At 46.0% G+C, this 14,868-nt stretch overlaps 1 protein-coding gene across 2 annotated transcripts in view; it reads left to right on the forward strand.

Moving 5' to 3' along the window:
* The first annotated feature begins 6,111 nt into the window (after positions 1-6,111).
* Sec16b (SEC16 homolog B, endoplasmic reticulum export factor) overlaps positions 6,112-14,868 on the forward strand; it is a 48,974-nt gene continuing 40,217 nt past the window's right edge. The window contains exons 1-2 of one of the 2 annotated variants that reach the window (XM_047521728.1): positions 6,112-6,139; positions 11,272-11,441. The gene's annotated coding sequence lies outside the window, so the exon portion shown is untranslated. The remainder of the gene's footprint in view (positions 6,140-11,271; positions 11,442-14,868) is intronic. The other variant, XM_047521729.1, reaches the window with a different exon arrangement.

A 14,868-nucleotide genomic window follows, 5' to 3' on the forward strand; every position in this document is an offset into this window, starting at 1 on the left:
GCTGATACCTGATTTGGGGCTTCTGGCCTCTACAACTATATAAGAATAAGTTCCTTCCTCCCTTCCTTCCTTTCTTCCTTCCTTCCTTCCTCCCTCCCTCCCTCCCTTCCTGCTTTTCTCTCTCTCTCTCTCTCTTTCGCACCAGAGATTGAACCCAGGGGCACTTAACCACTGTGCTACCTCCCCAGCCCTTTTTATTTTCTATTTTGAGACAGGACCTTGCTAAGTTGCTGAGAATGACTTTGAACTTGTGATCCTCCTGTTTTAGCCTCCCAAAACACTGGGATTACAGGTGTGCAGGAATAACTTTTTAAGAGTTTTAAGCCATCAAGTTTGTGGGAATATGATATGGCAGCCACAGAAATTAACACGCTGCCTAAGAGTCTAAATAAAATATGACCACATGCTGCGTAACGATGCTTCAGTCTGCAGTGGACCCCGATACCTCAGGTCCCGTGTGATTCTAATGGAGTTGAAGGCTGCCCACCTCCTAGGCACTTCACCGCCATCGAAGCATCCTTGGAGCACAGTGCATTCGTTGCTCCCGAGTCTGCGGCGATGCTGCTTTAAATAAGCCACGTGCTCCCGTTGTCTGAAGCATGGCACCTTCGATTTCCTGCAGCACACAATACTGGGTAACGATAATGCCCGACTGGTTCGCGTTGTCACTCTATGTTTTCCTGTTATTTTAGCACGGACTCCTACTTACAGAAAAGCTGCACTGCATGACCCTGGAGCCGCCTCGGACATCTTGTGTCCACGGTGTCTTGCGACCCACATTGGACGTTGACTGACACTGGCTGGTCCTGTGTCAGCGTGCTCTGTGGTGGTCAATGACGGAATGGCCCAGCGGTGCATTTCCGACACGTCCTCATCATTGAGTGACACGTGGCCTATACGAAAGGGAAGCTCTTGTCAGAACTGATTACCCTCCTTCCCCTGCGGGGCCGCGGTACTAATGGCATCATGCCTTACCCGAGGACACCTGAGGGGTAGACGCCCGGGCCCTGTTCCCTGCACAGCTCTGACGTTATCCCCCATTCTGCTGACCCCAGTCCCTTTCCCTATATCCTCCACCCTTTATGAATGTCCCCCTCATCTTTTTGTTGAGTGCTGCTGGGCTCACTCCCGGGATCATGGGGACACCCTAAAGGGAGCAGAGGCCTGCTGGTGGCCAGGTGTCCTTTAGGTTCCCAGAGTACTCATCCTCCTCACTCCTCCACCCCTCCACAGCTTCGAAGCCATCGGAAACCCATACCCGCCACTCCTGGTCGCCTGCCAGCCTGTGGGAGTTGCCCTCCCTCGGGACGCTTGCAGCCCTGCTGGCTCCTGGCGTCTGTTGGTGCCTGTGCTGCCCCTCAGATCATTCTAGTATGTGGCTCAGTCGAGACTCATGGTTGTAGATGATCCCAACAGTGTTTTGGCCTCTCCGATCCTGAATGGCTTCTGTGCCAGCAGCCCTCTCTCCCACCCGAGCCGCCGCTGTCCTGGTCATGCTCCGGGAATGGTCATTTCCCGTCCTGGCGTTTCTGGCATCCAGCTCAGATCTCTCCCTCCTGCTGCCAGCTCACCCCCTCCGCAAGCCCCGCTCCTCGTTCTTCAGCCTCATCGGCTCCCCCATCCATCGTCCCTGCACCTCTCCATCCTGGGTCACCTTCTGCCCGCCCAGCCGAGTCCAGGACCAGGCTCAGCTCCTCCGCGCTCGCTGCCCCTCTGATGCCTTCCCCTGCGAACCCCCAGACCTGACAACTCTACCTCTCCCGCTCCGTCCTCCAAGCACCGGGTCTCAGGACGCGCTGAATGAAGACACCCAGGGGGCTACGGGTCCTGGTATCCTGAACACAGAACTCGGGTGGATTTTCAGCGCTGTCTCATTTCCCCAGTTAATTCAGTTTTTGCTCTTTGAGGAGCCATCTCACACCTCCTCCCTCCAAACCAGCTCCCTCCAGGATCTTGGGCCCCCTCACTCCTCCATGGCTCAGCTCGCTCCTGCCTTCAGAAGGCTGCACCCAGGCTCACTCGCCTGTCACTGCCCAACCCATCCTGCCCTGGGTGCATCTCACCTTCTCAGAGAGGGATCCCCGACTCCTCCCCCTACAACAGCCCCACCCCTGGCCTCCTCCCTGCTCCCTGGGTCATAAGATGCATTTGTTTTTCTGGCTTGTCCCTCCCCCTCACTAGCACGCGGGCTCCAAGAAGGCTCCTTCCTGGTTGCTTCTTGTCGACATGCCCAGCACCAGGTGCACAGCAAGCTCTCTGAGGGAGGGAGACCGAACAGAGGAATAACAGATGGGGTGTACTTGTGAGCTGTTGACATGGGAGGAAATATGAACAGTGATTCAGACTTCAAGGTCTTGACCTCTACTAGACCTGGATTCAAAGTCTGGTCCTCTCCTTGCTAGCTGGGGGACTTTGAACAAAGTACTCCCCTTCTCCGAGTTTCAGCTTTTCTCATCTATAATGAAAAGGGATAGATAACCGGAGCTACTCATAGGAGTGCTGTATGCATCACATAAATTACATGTACGGCACACAGCTGGAATATTATATACATTCGACAAATGTGAAATAATAGAATGATTATTATTAGTTTAATAAACCATAGGCTGCAGCGTTTTTTGGCGTGCTTATAGTTATTGACTTTTCACCGTAACTCTTGATTGATCCCACTACTATTAATCTCATTTTACAGATAAGGAAACGGGGTTCAGAGAGAGCCAGTGATTGACCCGACATGGCGAGGCTAGAGAGAGGCAGAGCCAGGAGCCCACTCTGGCTGTGTGGCTTCAGAGACCGTATGTGGCGCCATTGTAAGTTGCTGCCTCTGGTCTAAAAATGGGCTTCCCACGCTTACAGTCACCCCTGGGGAGTTCAAGATGCTTTTCCCTCATTTGACTCAGTCTTGTGGTAGGTAAACATGAGATTTTTGGTGTGTTGTAAATAAGCAGTTTAAGGAGCGGAGCTTAAAATTCTTTCAAGAAGAAATATTTTTGCTTGTAATATTCTACCATTAGTTTTGGTTCAGCAAAATCAGAGCTGAAACCTTCAATCTCCTGATGAGCTTGGGAAGGATGTACTTGTGAGACTCAGAAGATTATCAACATGGAGATGTGTGTTTATTGCATATTTTCCAAATGTGCCTCTTTTTGGTGGTGGTGGGGGGCTCCTGGGGATTGAAACCAGGGATGCTTTACCACTGAGCCACATCCCCAGCCCTTTTTAAATTTTTTACTTTGAGATAGGGTCTCACTAAGTTGCTTAGGGCCTTGTCAATTTGTCGAGGCTGGCCTTGAACTTGTGATCCTCCTGTTTCACCGTCCTGGGCCACTGGGATTACAGGCATGTGCCACCATGTTCAACCCAATGTGCCTCTTTTTAAGTAAGCAAAATTTATGGAAATGAGATTGTGATATTGTCTCAGGATCAGGTTCACAAGTCCCGATGTGAACTAAGGCCCAATATTATTAAGAGTCTGGATAGTAGAAATGTTCTAGGAACGTGTGCAATTTTCATAGATAACATGCATTTCAGATTTTAAATTCATTGCTATTCCCTTTTTCATTGATTTCTGTTCTCAACCCCTCTTCTTAAACTTAATTTGGGTTCATCTCTCTCCTGGTCTGTCATAGTATTCACTGTTGAAGTCGTCTACTTGGTATTTACCCTCTGTTTTTTATGGAGGTCTGTTTGTATGTTTTGTTTCATCTGGTTGACTGATTATTATTATTATTATTTTTTGGTGGTGCTGGGGATTGAACCCAGGGCCTTGTGCTTGCAAGGGAAGCACTCTACCAACTGAGCTATATCCCCAACCTGAGTTGAGAGATTATTAACAAGATAAAGGAGAGTTAGCTAGTTGTAAGATGAGATAGCAAATGAACATGATATTTGAACATTTTTTCTGCAGAAGTATAAGGAACTGTTCTTTACACACAGAGCAAGAATGTGCTGCATCTTGTCTAATCATGATAAACGGGAATAGCAGGATCTCTTGATATTTTCAGCATAATATTTATGCATTTCTGAGATCCTCTTCCCTATTTAAGTTTGAAATCAAGAGCTTCCTCTATTCTAGATAAATGCATACATACATACATATCTCCACACATACCACATATGCCTCTGATTTGTACATGTATCTACTTGATACATTGTCCTTATGGTGACTGAACAGCTTGAATTTTCTAAACTTTCCCTGATAAAACAATTCTGTGTTATTCATACCAATAAGATAATTTAATGCCCAAGTACATTCCTATACCTCCTGTTATGATTTAGATATGAGGGTCCCCCAAAAGCTCATGTGTGAGACAATGCAAGAAGGTTTAGAGGTGAAATGATTGGGTTATGAGAGTCTTCACCTAATCAGTGCATTAATCCCCTGAAAGGGAGTAACTGGATGGTAACTGTAGGCAGGTAGGGTGTGGCTAGAGGAGGTGGATCCCGGAGGGTGCGCCTTTGGGGTTTATAGGATGTCCTTGTTGAGTAAAGCTCTCTCTCTGCTTCCTGATCATCTCTCATGTCCTGAGCTGCTTTCCTCTGCCACACTTTTCTGCCATGATGTTCTGCGTCACCTCAGGCCCTGTGGAAGGGAGTCAGCCATCTACAGACTGAGACCTCTGACGCCTGATTTGTCTCTGGTAGCATTATCTGAAGCAGTATGTGTCCAACACAGTGTCTGCACCACCTCTGGGTGGGCTTCTGCTCTGGGGCCCTCCCTGTGTGGCACACATCATGGAAGGGCGTGAAGATGTGACCCACCTCTGACAGCGGTCTTGAGGGAGGGGAGGGGTGTGAGGTCTGGACTGGAAGAAACTTTTCCATTTCTCCATCTGTTCCAGATAAGTACAACGGCATCTTTAGAATTCTTATTTCTTTATTTTTTTCAGTTGTAGATGGACACAATGCCTTTATTTTATTTATTTATTTTTATGTGGTGCTAAGGATTGAACCCAGTGCCTCACATGTGTTGGGCAAGTGCTCCACCACTGACCACAGCCCTTCTTTAGAATTCTTGAATGTGTTTCTAACAGAGGGAGAAAAAAACCCGTCTATTTAAAATTCAGCAGAGGGTTCAGAAGCAAGAGTTCAGGCAAGTTACCACTTGTCAGTGATTTTTACAAAATAAAATCACCTTTATGGTTTCTTCTGATTACCTAAGTGATTTTCCTTGAAAAAAAAATTGAAACACACTTAAAAATATAGAGGGTAAAGTAGAAGTCATCTGGAATTCCACCACTTTCAGATATCTAATTAACACTTTTATAAACTTATACATACTTTAAACAGCTTTCACAAAAAGACATTTTAAAGGAATAGGGTGTAATAACTACCGTTTCATTGTGAAGCCTTTTTAAAAAATTGTTTTCACTACTATCAATACTCCTTTTCATACTTTCTCCCTCAAACAAAGGAAGTATTATTAATTTCCAGATATGTAACTTTTATATCCTTTTATCTATATGGATACATAGACACTCATATAACCTTACATAGTTATATATAATTAAAAACAGTGATATATGGGATAATGTAATTTTTCCCTCAATAATGTCATAGAAAACCCTCTAAGTCAATGGATATAGCTCTAAATCATTATTTGTTATTAAATAGTCTGTTTCACACATAATTGACTCATAACTATTCAACCATTTCCCCATTCATGTGCAAAACATTTTCGAATTTTTGCCATTCCAAACTCATAATTTTTTAGTGAACTAACATCCATAATGCTAAAAGTCCCTAAGTTTTCTTTTTAAAATTTCTAATCCTGATACCCCTTTTTTGGTCAATTATTAACCTGCTGTTATGATTATTTAAAAAGTCAATACAATATTTACGTTCTTCTTGGAGTTTTCATTTAGGTACCCAAAGAGCTATTTGTGGTTTCTTTCTGTAATTTCAAGTAGTGTCCTCTTTAATTCAGACCTTCTCAATATGGTGGTCAGATCATGTTTCTAGCCTTGGGAGCTACATACTAAATCATTCCGTTGGGAAACTGTGGCTGAAGCAGAAAGGTTCTGTGTGGCTGACGTGGCATCACTACTTACAGTGTCTGCCAGCTGTGAGTAATAGCAGGCTGTCATGAGGGGATGTAGCAGAAGCAGCAGCAGCAACTCCTGATTTAGTGGCAAAAGATGTAAGTACTTATTTTCACCATTAACCAATTAACCCAGACCGAACCCAAATGAAGAATGCTAAGAGGGAATACAATTCCCACTAGAGACCCTTGTAACAGATTTCTTTGAGAAGCATTTGGTCTTAACCAGAGGAGAAAGGCATTAAGCCAGCACATGGCTTCAGCAAAACGAAGAATTTAACAGGGTCTTGTTTATAAAAACTAACTTCAGCCAGGCTCTTGCCGCCTTCAAACCCTAACCAACTTTGTATAGCATCCGCATACCCCGGCAGGGCTGTCCCCTGTGGGATGGAATGCATGGCTAATGTGCATAAAGTCACATAAAAATTTAGGCAAGTTTGATTATGGTAAGGCGAAAGGAAACTTAGCAATTACAGTGTTTGGGGAGAGGAGAGGGCCTGTTAAATATTTTAAGAAGGACTCAAACTGGTTAAAGCTGACTTAGAAGCAATGTGGAAACTTCTGTTCTGAAGCTATATAGATGACTAGGGGCCTGGTGCCTGCCAACTCCATGACAAATGAAACCCTGGCAGAGATCCCATTAGCCAGAGGTGGTTCTATGGCTGCCGTTCCCAAGACTTCCACTCTGGAAGTCATGTCCAGAGTTCCTGGTATTTTCAGAGTTCATAAACCACGTGTTTATGGGTTGGTGATTTTTTTTCTTTCTGGTGAAACTCTTTCATGTTTGGTGCTGTGTGAAATCTTACAAATGACCACCAGTGATCCACCCCAAGTACAGTTAACTTATTGACCAACAGATATTTCTGATTGTCACCTCGATGCTGGGCCTACCTAAGTGAATAAGATGAGGAGGTGGCTGCTCCTGGAGAGTTTGTGTCCCAGCAGGAAGAACAGGTGTTATGAGAGGAGGAATGAGTACAAGGCTGCTAGACTGCAGACCTGGATTCGGGTCCTGGCATCGATGCCATGAACCATATGGCATTCTGGCTTCAGTTGGTGTGCTGGAAGATGGATGCGTTGGGATGGATAACTTCTTCAGTATCGGTTCGTCCCCTCGTGTGAGTTTCCCCTTGAGGAACAACTTCCACACAGCATTGTATTTTCTCCACATCCAGTTTTGGAAGGGGTGATTTACTTTCTCAGTGGGTCTCACCTGTCACCAAACAGGCCTCATCAGATTGTGATATTCTGTGACAGAAACTGGAAGAATCCTCCTAGAAGGACCCACTTACAATAAGATATTCATAGGAGAAAGGATTGCTTTTGAGAAAGATCCTTAAAGGAGCTATCCACACCAAATCATCTTACATACCTGGCATCTATTTTCAACTGGTTAGTGATTGGAACAAGTATCTCTACTGCTGCTGAATTTTAAGAAGATAAGGAAGGCCGACACCAAGGAAAATGAAATTGCTTAAAATAGGCATGACGGACAGGCTTATGTTTGAAAGAAATTTAATTGAGTCAAAAAATAAGGCAGGCTGAGATTCAAATAGGATAGAATATACCCACCATGTGACTGTGTGGTGCAGCTTGGCTTTTTGAGACTCATCACCATCAGCTCAGTCATTTTTGATGTGGAGATTGTGGGAGTTTCATGTTTTAATAGAATGATAGATGAAATAGATTTCTTTAATATAGTTATTGTATGTACTGTTTCCCCATCACCCTTGCTTAGCCTAGCTCACAAAATTATCTACAAGGCCACTCTTAAACCTCTTGCTGCATTCCTCCCTTCTCAAAGGCAGACTTTGGGGTACTTCCTGACTTGGGTCACATCCCTTCTCTTGACCATCCAGCCCCATCAGCCCCTTAGGGAGCACCAAACTCATTGCTCAGTTCTCCCTCTTGCATCTCAGCCTCTCCTATATCTTGGTCTTCCACCTTGTGTAAAAACACATTCAGGAGTCTCCCATTTTATACCTGCCAACCAAGCAAGCAAGCAACCTGCAATCCTGTCAGTGAACAAACACAATTCCTTCTCACTGTTCTCTCCCTTTCCTGACCCTTCACCATCCCTCCGGATTCCTGTGGACGCTTTCACCTTCTCATGTGACTTGGTCTCTAACTAAATCTGTTCTTTTCCTCTTTCTCTTTCCTGACACTCCCTCCTCCTTGGCTGCCTGATGCAGTTCTGACTCCATTCTTGGTCTTTGTATATGTCTCTTTCTCTGCTTTTTACCTTAAGATGTTCTTTTCTTATTTTGAAGTCTGTGCTCATCCTGATAACCTAATTCATCGCCAGGATTTTAATTATGACATGTGCTGACGGTACCTCCATGAAGCACATACAGCTCTTCAGGACGGAGGCAACGGGTCAAGAGATGAACACCACCCACCCCAAGTGGGTCTCCTCGGACTTCTTCCTGGAGCTCCTGACTCCCTGTCACTGCCTCACCACCTGTTGTCCTGCAGGCAACTCAACTTACTGTGGCCCAACCTGAAATTACATCCACAGTCACCAGTCCAGAGCTGTATAAGTCCAATAACTTCTACATCCTTTTTATTCTTCCTGCTTGCTCTCTCTCCCACTGCCGGCTCCCCTTCCTCTCCACTGGATTTGAACAGCTCTAACACTTATCACAGTTTGTTAGAGACATTATTTTATTTGCCTCCCAGTTTAGGGTGAACTTATGAAACAGAATTGTTTTTCATTTCCGTATTCCTAATGCTTACAGTATGAGGCACATACTAGCCAATTATTTAACTGTCATTGAATGAACAAATAGGGGCGCCGGTGGCTGCCTGTAGCTCCAGGATGACATTCCGTTATCTCAGTTGATCAATGGCAAGCGTTCTTCTTCCCCAGTAGTTCAGGCTAAGTTCTGACTGTGAGTCTCTTGGACACATGCAGACTGCTGAACTAATCACAGGGCCAGGGAGATGCAAGAATCTTAGTCCTCCAGTCTGAATTTTTGTGCCTGTTCTTAGAGTAAAAAGTAGGGCTGATTCCACCATGATAGATAGAGAGCGGGCAGGAAAGTTCATCAAAGAGAAAATTGACGATTTATTGTCAGAAGCCAGAGGTCTGGATGCTGGGCAGGCAGAGGTAGCAGATATTCATAAGTGTGTGCAAACAACCCCGGTACTGGGGAGAGCTGGGCTGTGCTCCTCCCTTCCTGGCTGGGCGAGGCACTAGGAGGGGTTCTTTGGTCTCAAGGCTGCCCTTTGTGTTCTAAGCTCAAAGGGCAGCACAGAAAAGCTGCTGCTGACGCTGTGAACACTCGCGGCCTTCGCCGCCCCTGCGCCCTTACCGCTTCCATCCTGTACGGCGCTCACCTTCCCCTCTCGCCAGGACGGTGCACTCTGACCTTCAGGCTCAGTTGGCCCTCACTGTCCTTCTGCAGGGAAGCCTCCTCAGACTTGGCCTGACACTTTGTGATGCATCACAGCTGCTGCTTCCTGTCATCCTTTCCTGGCACATAGCGTTGGAATTGCCTGTTACCTTGTCTGTGTCCCTGTTAGGCCGTGAACTCCAGGAAGACAAGGAACAATTCACTTTATTCATTTCCCGGGGCTGCAACACCTAAAACAACGCTCAGCACATAGTAGGCACTTAATAAATGCACAGTGAATGAAGTACTCAGTTTCCCTCTCATTTCTTGGTTAGTAAATAGCTCATGAGCTGTTTGGGGCTGGTGGCCTTACTATAGGAGCTACGGAGAGTTGGTTCATATGGGAGAAAAATCATTTTATTATAATGAATAAATGAATACATATTTGTCTAAATATTATTTGTTGAATGAAGGAGGTATTGTTTTTTCATCTCCCAGGGTCGAGGTCATACCTCAGTTGGATTAGTTAGTGACATCGTTCATTCAATGACAGACATCTGGACCGACACTAGGTCATGATGCTGTGGTGTCATTAAGTCACAGGGCCGAGGAGGCGTCTTCTGAGTGTGAAAGGGAGAGGTGTAGCCAGCTTGTACAGAAACCACATCGCAGGAGCAGTGTCAGGCAGGGCGGTGGGTCCTCAGCACACCCAGAACCTGCAACATCCTTTAGCGATGCTCCCAGGAAACAGTGAGCTTTGGCAGTCTCCTCCGTGAAGACTGCAGACATGGATGCCTGGAAAAGAAACTTCTTCATCATCTTGTCGTGCCCTTAAATGTCCTCCAGAAACTGAAGTTTGAACTTTGTTTTTTGGCATCATAAATGGTTCCTATGGAAATTTCCCTGATGTGCTAAATTCAGCATTAGAACAGCACCCCGGGGGGCATTGCTCTATCTGCAGGCGCTGGTTCCAGACTGAGAGAACAAGAGATGCGAGTCCCACTGAAGCACGCGGATGCACTCACACTGCACACACGGGGCTATTTCTGTACGAGGAACGGTGGGCAGAGGAGTAGAACGCCACAAAGTGGGACGAAACTTTGTCGGCTGACAAATGAGGGGAGGAGAAAATGCAGAAATTAATCTTTGCGTTCTTATTTTTATCACTAAATATCTGTCTGCCCACCTATCCATCATCGGGTCGAATGAATCTATTTATATGGGCTGATAATTTTGAAGGTTGCAATCCTCGCATTCACATGGAATGGATTTTTAAATAATTGCATTTTTGTGTTAAATATATTGCTTGGTTATTACTAAGCAGTATGCCTTTTTTTTTTTTTTTTTTTTTAACAAAAGCATTAGACTAGAAGTCCTGTGATTGATTTTCCTCCATTTCTGGATGAATACTGAAGGTCTGTGTGTGTTTGGTGAAGTCCCTGACCCTTTCTGATCTTGCTTCTATTGCTCCTAAAAGGGACAAACTCTACTGACATTGCTGGGTAATGAAAATAATGAGTCAAGGATGCTCATCTCTGGGAAAGACAGCTCTGACTGCAGTAGATGAGGAGGAAAGAAAGGGCCGAATCAGTATTAGAACCAATAACCTCAGATTAGATTATGAACCAATAATGAAGCATAGTTAAGGTAGAAGTTCAACAAGAGCTGTTATGAGAAAAGCTAGCTAAGAACATGTACCCTGGACAGTCTAGAAAGCGACTCTTCTGCTACGTTCAAACTTCCGTTGAAACTTACTATTTGCAGGCATTTGCGGTGTGCTTTTTCCAGATTGTGCATTCACCTATCCATCAAATTTTAATTATGCATGATGCCATAAACAGTACTTTATCTTATTTGTTCTACAACAACCTTGTGAAGATATCTATTATTATACAGCTGTTTAACAAAGAGGGACACAGCCTGGGAGGTGAAGAGCTTCCTTGAAGTCTCAGTGGAGGAGATGGGCCTCAAGTCCACTTCTGACCGCAGAGCTGGAGCTCTTGACCACGGCACTGGAGCGTACTTGTGAGCTTTGTGTGTGGCTTAGCTGGACACATTAGCAGAAGGTAAGGATCCTGAACGAGAGGAAGGCAAAGATTTATTGAAAACCCTCTCCTGTGCTTAACAGGCACTTCGTTTGGTGATTTGCATCTATCATTTCATTTCATCTACAACACAGCCCTTTGAAGCACTTCGTAGATTTCATTTTGAGGATAAGGAATCTGAGACTCACAGAGCTGGGATGATTTTGCCAAAGGCACGTGCTGGGAAGTAGCATAGGAAAAACTAAATTTACCTTTCAACTCCTGTGTTCTTTCCTCTGGACCTTGGTTGCTCCCACAAATGATTAAGATAGGAAGTTATATAAGGAAACCACTCAGGGCTGTGTAACCTGGAGAGGAGAAGGCTTCCTGGTGGCATGGTGGCTGTTCCCTTCTTCATTTGTGCATTATCTATTATGAAGAGCATCTCCACACTACAATGTTTCTCTAAGGAGCTTGGAAACCTACCTTCCTTGAAGAAAAAACACTGCCTGTCCCAGGTCAAGTGAGCAGAGAAAGAGAGAGAGAGAGAGAGAGAGAGAGAGAGCCACTGAACCCCTGGGGACCCCATAGAATCTTGCATAACAGAATTTTTATCTGTTTACGAGCAGTGGAGAGCTGGCACTGCTGTGGGTGTGTAAATGAGAGTTGCCTGCCAGTGAGGGCCTTGGCCTGTGTCTTGCTGCCTTGGACACCGTTTACCTGCAGGGGTGGCTTGTTTCCAGCTCATTGCCTCTGTGTGTCCGAATGTCTGCTCTTGTTGAGAATGTGTCTCTCAAACTTTTCCACCAAACGGCCGGGAATGACCTCTGTGTGTGTGTGTGTGTGTGTGTGTGAATGTGCGCGTGTGCACCCGTCTCATTCCAATATGAAATTTCTTTGACGCCTTATGCTTAATCTTAAAAATTAAGATAAATTTGAGTTTTGCCCTGAAATGTGTGCTTAACATTAAAATACTATTTATAATTGCTTCAAAAGAAAATTGATGCTTATCCTGCGGCATCCTGTATTGTCTCTGGGGCTACAAGTACTTCTGTGCTGAAGCACTGGACTACACTTTCCTAAAGTCGCTAATGGTGCTATTTCCACCTTAACTCACTCTTTTTTTCCTGTGTCGTCAGGTGACACCGCTTCTCTACTTCCTGATCTCATGACTCCGTGTGAGTTGTGCACCTCATGGCAACAAAGGATATGAACTCTTCCCTCACCTGTGACTTGTGCAGAGCTCTTGCTAGGCACTCTGCAGTACTTGCAGGAAAATGATAGCTATTAATATTTATTGAGCATTTACTATATGCCAAATATTTTATAGGTTTTTAAATAACTTTCACCCTTGTACTAACTCTGTGAGGTAGGAGGCACTTAGGAGCCCAATTTTGCAGACGAGGAAAAGGAGATGTGAGTAACTTGCAGGGTCACATGGCCTGCAGTTAGTGAAGTGGGATTCACATCCAGATGGCCTTAGTTCAGGGTCACCTAGTTGTACTCCTCCTCTGTGGAGTCTCTACCCTATTTACCTGCAGCTGGGAGAAAACCCCGAGAGCACTGCGGTCATTTCATTGAGCTGGTATGTGAGTTCCTCTGCTTCTTGGAGCATCATGTGGGGTCAGAAGTTCCACTCATCCCAATTCAAGGGACACCGATAAAATGGGAGGGGTGGAGGCAGGAAGGCGGGGTCCTCCTGCCAGTCTGGCAGTAGCTTGGTGCTGTCCTTCGGGAACGCTGTGCTGCCTCTCTAGCTCCTGGCAGCAGAGGCGGATGCCTGCAGGGCTCCAGGTGTGTGTGGGTGGTCCTGGGGGGAGGCCCTTGCCAGGCCTCATCACAGGGTTCCTAGGCCAGCAGGGAATCTGCCTTGTGCCCGGATCTTCACTTCTAGGACTGCAGTAAGAGGAACAGTCCCAGGACTGGCGCTGTGGCTCGCAGAGCCTGGGCCAGGCTGACCGACTCCGGCGTAGCCTCCGCTCCCTCCTGGCACGCTCCTCCGGATGACTGGCTGCTCGGCATCTTGCTGCCACCCAGCTCCCCTGAAGGAAGCGTCAGAGTTTCGATGACCCTTCTCTAGTGGAGGCCACGAGGTCCCTATCTGGGAGTCTGGCTCCAGGAGTGGCTTTGCTGAAGGCACGAGGTGGCTCCACACTCACCCCTCACCCCTGGACTCATTCCTGGAGTCAGGGACATGAGACGCTCGCTCGCTCAGAACAGCCGTGGCGCGACAAGTGTGGAAAGTGTCCCCTCAGTCCCACGTTTTAAGATTGATTTTGTGATCTAATTTTTTTTTTTTTTTGAGTTAATTTTTACTGTGCCATTAGACTACATCTCTTCATTAGAGCTAGGGATCTCGGTTTAATGCTGATAACTTATGTCTGTTTCTGTCGCGTTCGAGTCCCACATGCTCCTAGTTGAAACCTACACATTTTTTACACTGGCCATACTAAACCTTCAGGATGCCTCTCAAGACCCTAACCAAGCTAGGCATGTGGTGCACGCCTGTAATTCTAGAGGCTCAGAAGGCTGAGGCAAGTAGATCGCAAGTTCAAAGCCATCCTCAGCAATTTAGTGAGGACCTAAGCAACTTGGTGAGAACTTGTCTCAAAATAAAAAGCAAAAAGGGCTTGGGATGTGGTTCAGTGGTTAAGTACCCCTGGGTTCCATCCTGGTGCCCCCCCAAAAAAAAATCTATAACCAAATGCCTGAGGTGGCCAGTGGACCTTGGCATTCTGATCCACAGAGAGCTCTTTCCAGTCCTCTTATGTACAAACTCGCCTCCACCTGTGCCTGTCTTTGCCTTATTATCCCGTTCTCAGAGGAACAGGTGCCCCGTCTTAGCATGGCTTAGTTTTCCTGCTATACCCCGGGTTCTGCGTGTCCATCTCTTCTGAGACTTGTCCCTCCAGTGCCTGTTCTTTGCTCTAATTCCAATCTTCCACTGAATCAGCATGTGATTTTGTTTTGTCCTCCTGAAGCAACACTTCAAGCCCGAGCTCCTCCTGGTGGCCCTGACTCCTTTCTTCACCTCCGTCCTCTGGAAAGAGTGATTTCTACTTCTTGCTGTTTCCTTTTCTGCGCTTGCTCTTTGCTTCATAACAATTCTAAGGCTGATCATCCCTCATTCCCTTGACCATAGTTGCACTGAAATTGTTCATGTTAAGACCACCTAAGTTCCTCATTGTCAAATCTGGTGGCACAGGGGACACTTGCCTTTATTTGTTGCCTTTCTTGACATTCACGTTTGACCTTGTTGACCACTCTCCTGTTCCTGAAGCCACACTCCTCTGACTTCTGGGACACTGTCCTCTGCTGACTCTCTGCCCATTTTTCTGGCGCCTCCTTGTCTTTCCCAGACTGCTCTCGCTGTGTGAATGTTGGCGCGCTTCAGGGTTCCTCCTTCAGACCCACTTCTAATCGTTTATTGGCAATGGCGTCCAATGTGTGGTTTCACCCACCACATCTC

The sequence above is a fragment of the Sciurus carolinensis genome, chromosome 12 (assembly GCF_902686445.1).
Source record: "Sciurus carolinensis chromosome 12, mSciCar1.2, whole genome shotgun sequence".
In the NCBI taxonomy this organism is placed as follows: domain Eukaryota; kingdom Metazoa; phylum Chordata; class Mammalia; order Rodentia; family Sciuridae; genus Sciurus; species Sciurus carolinensis.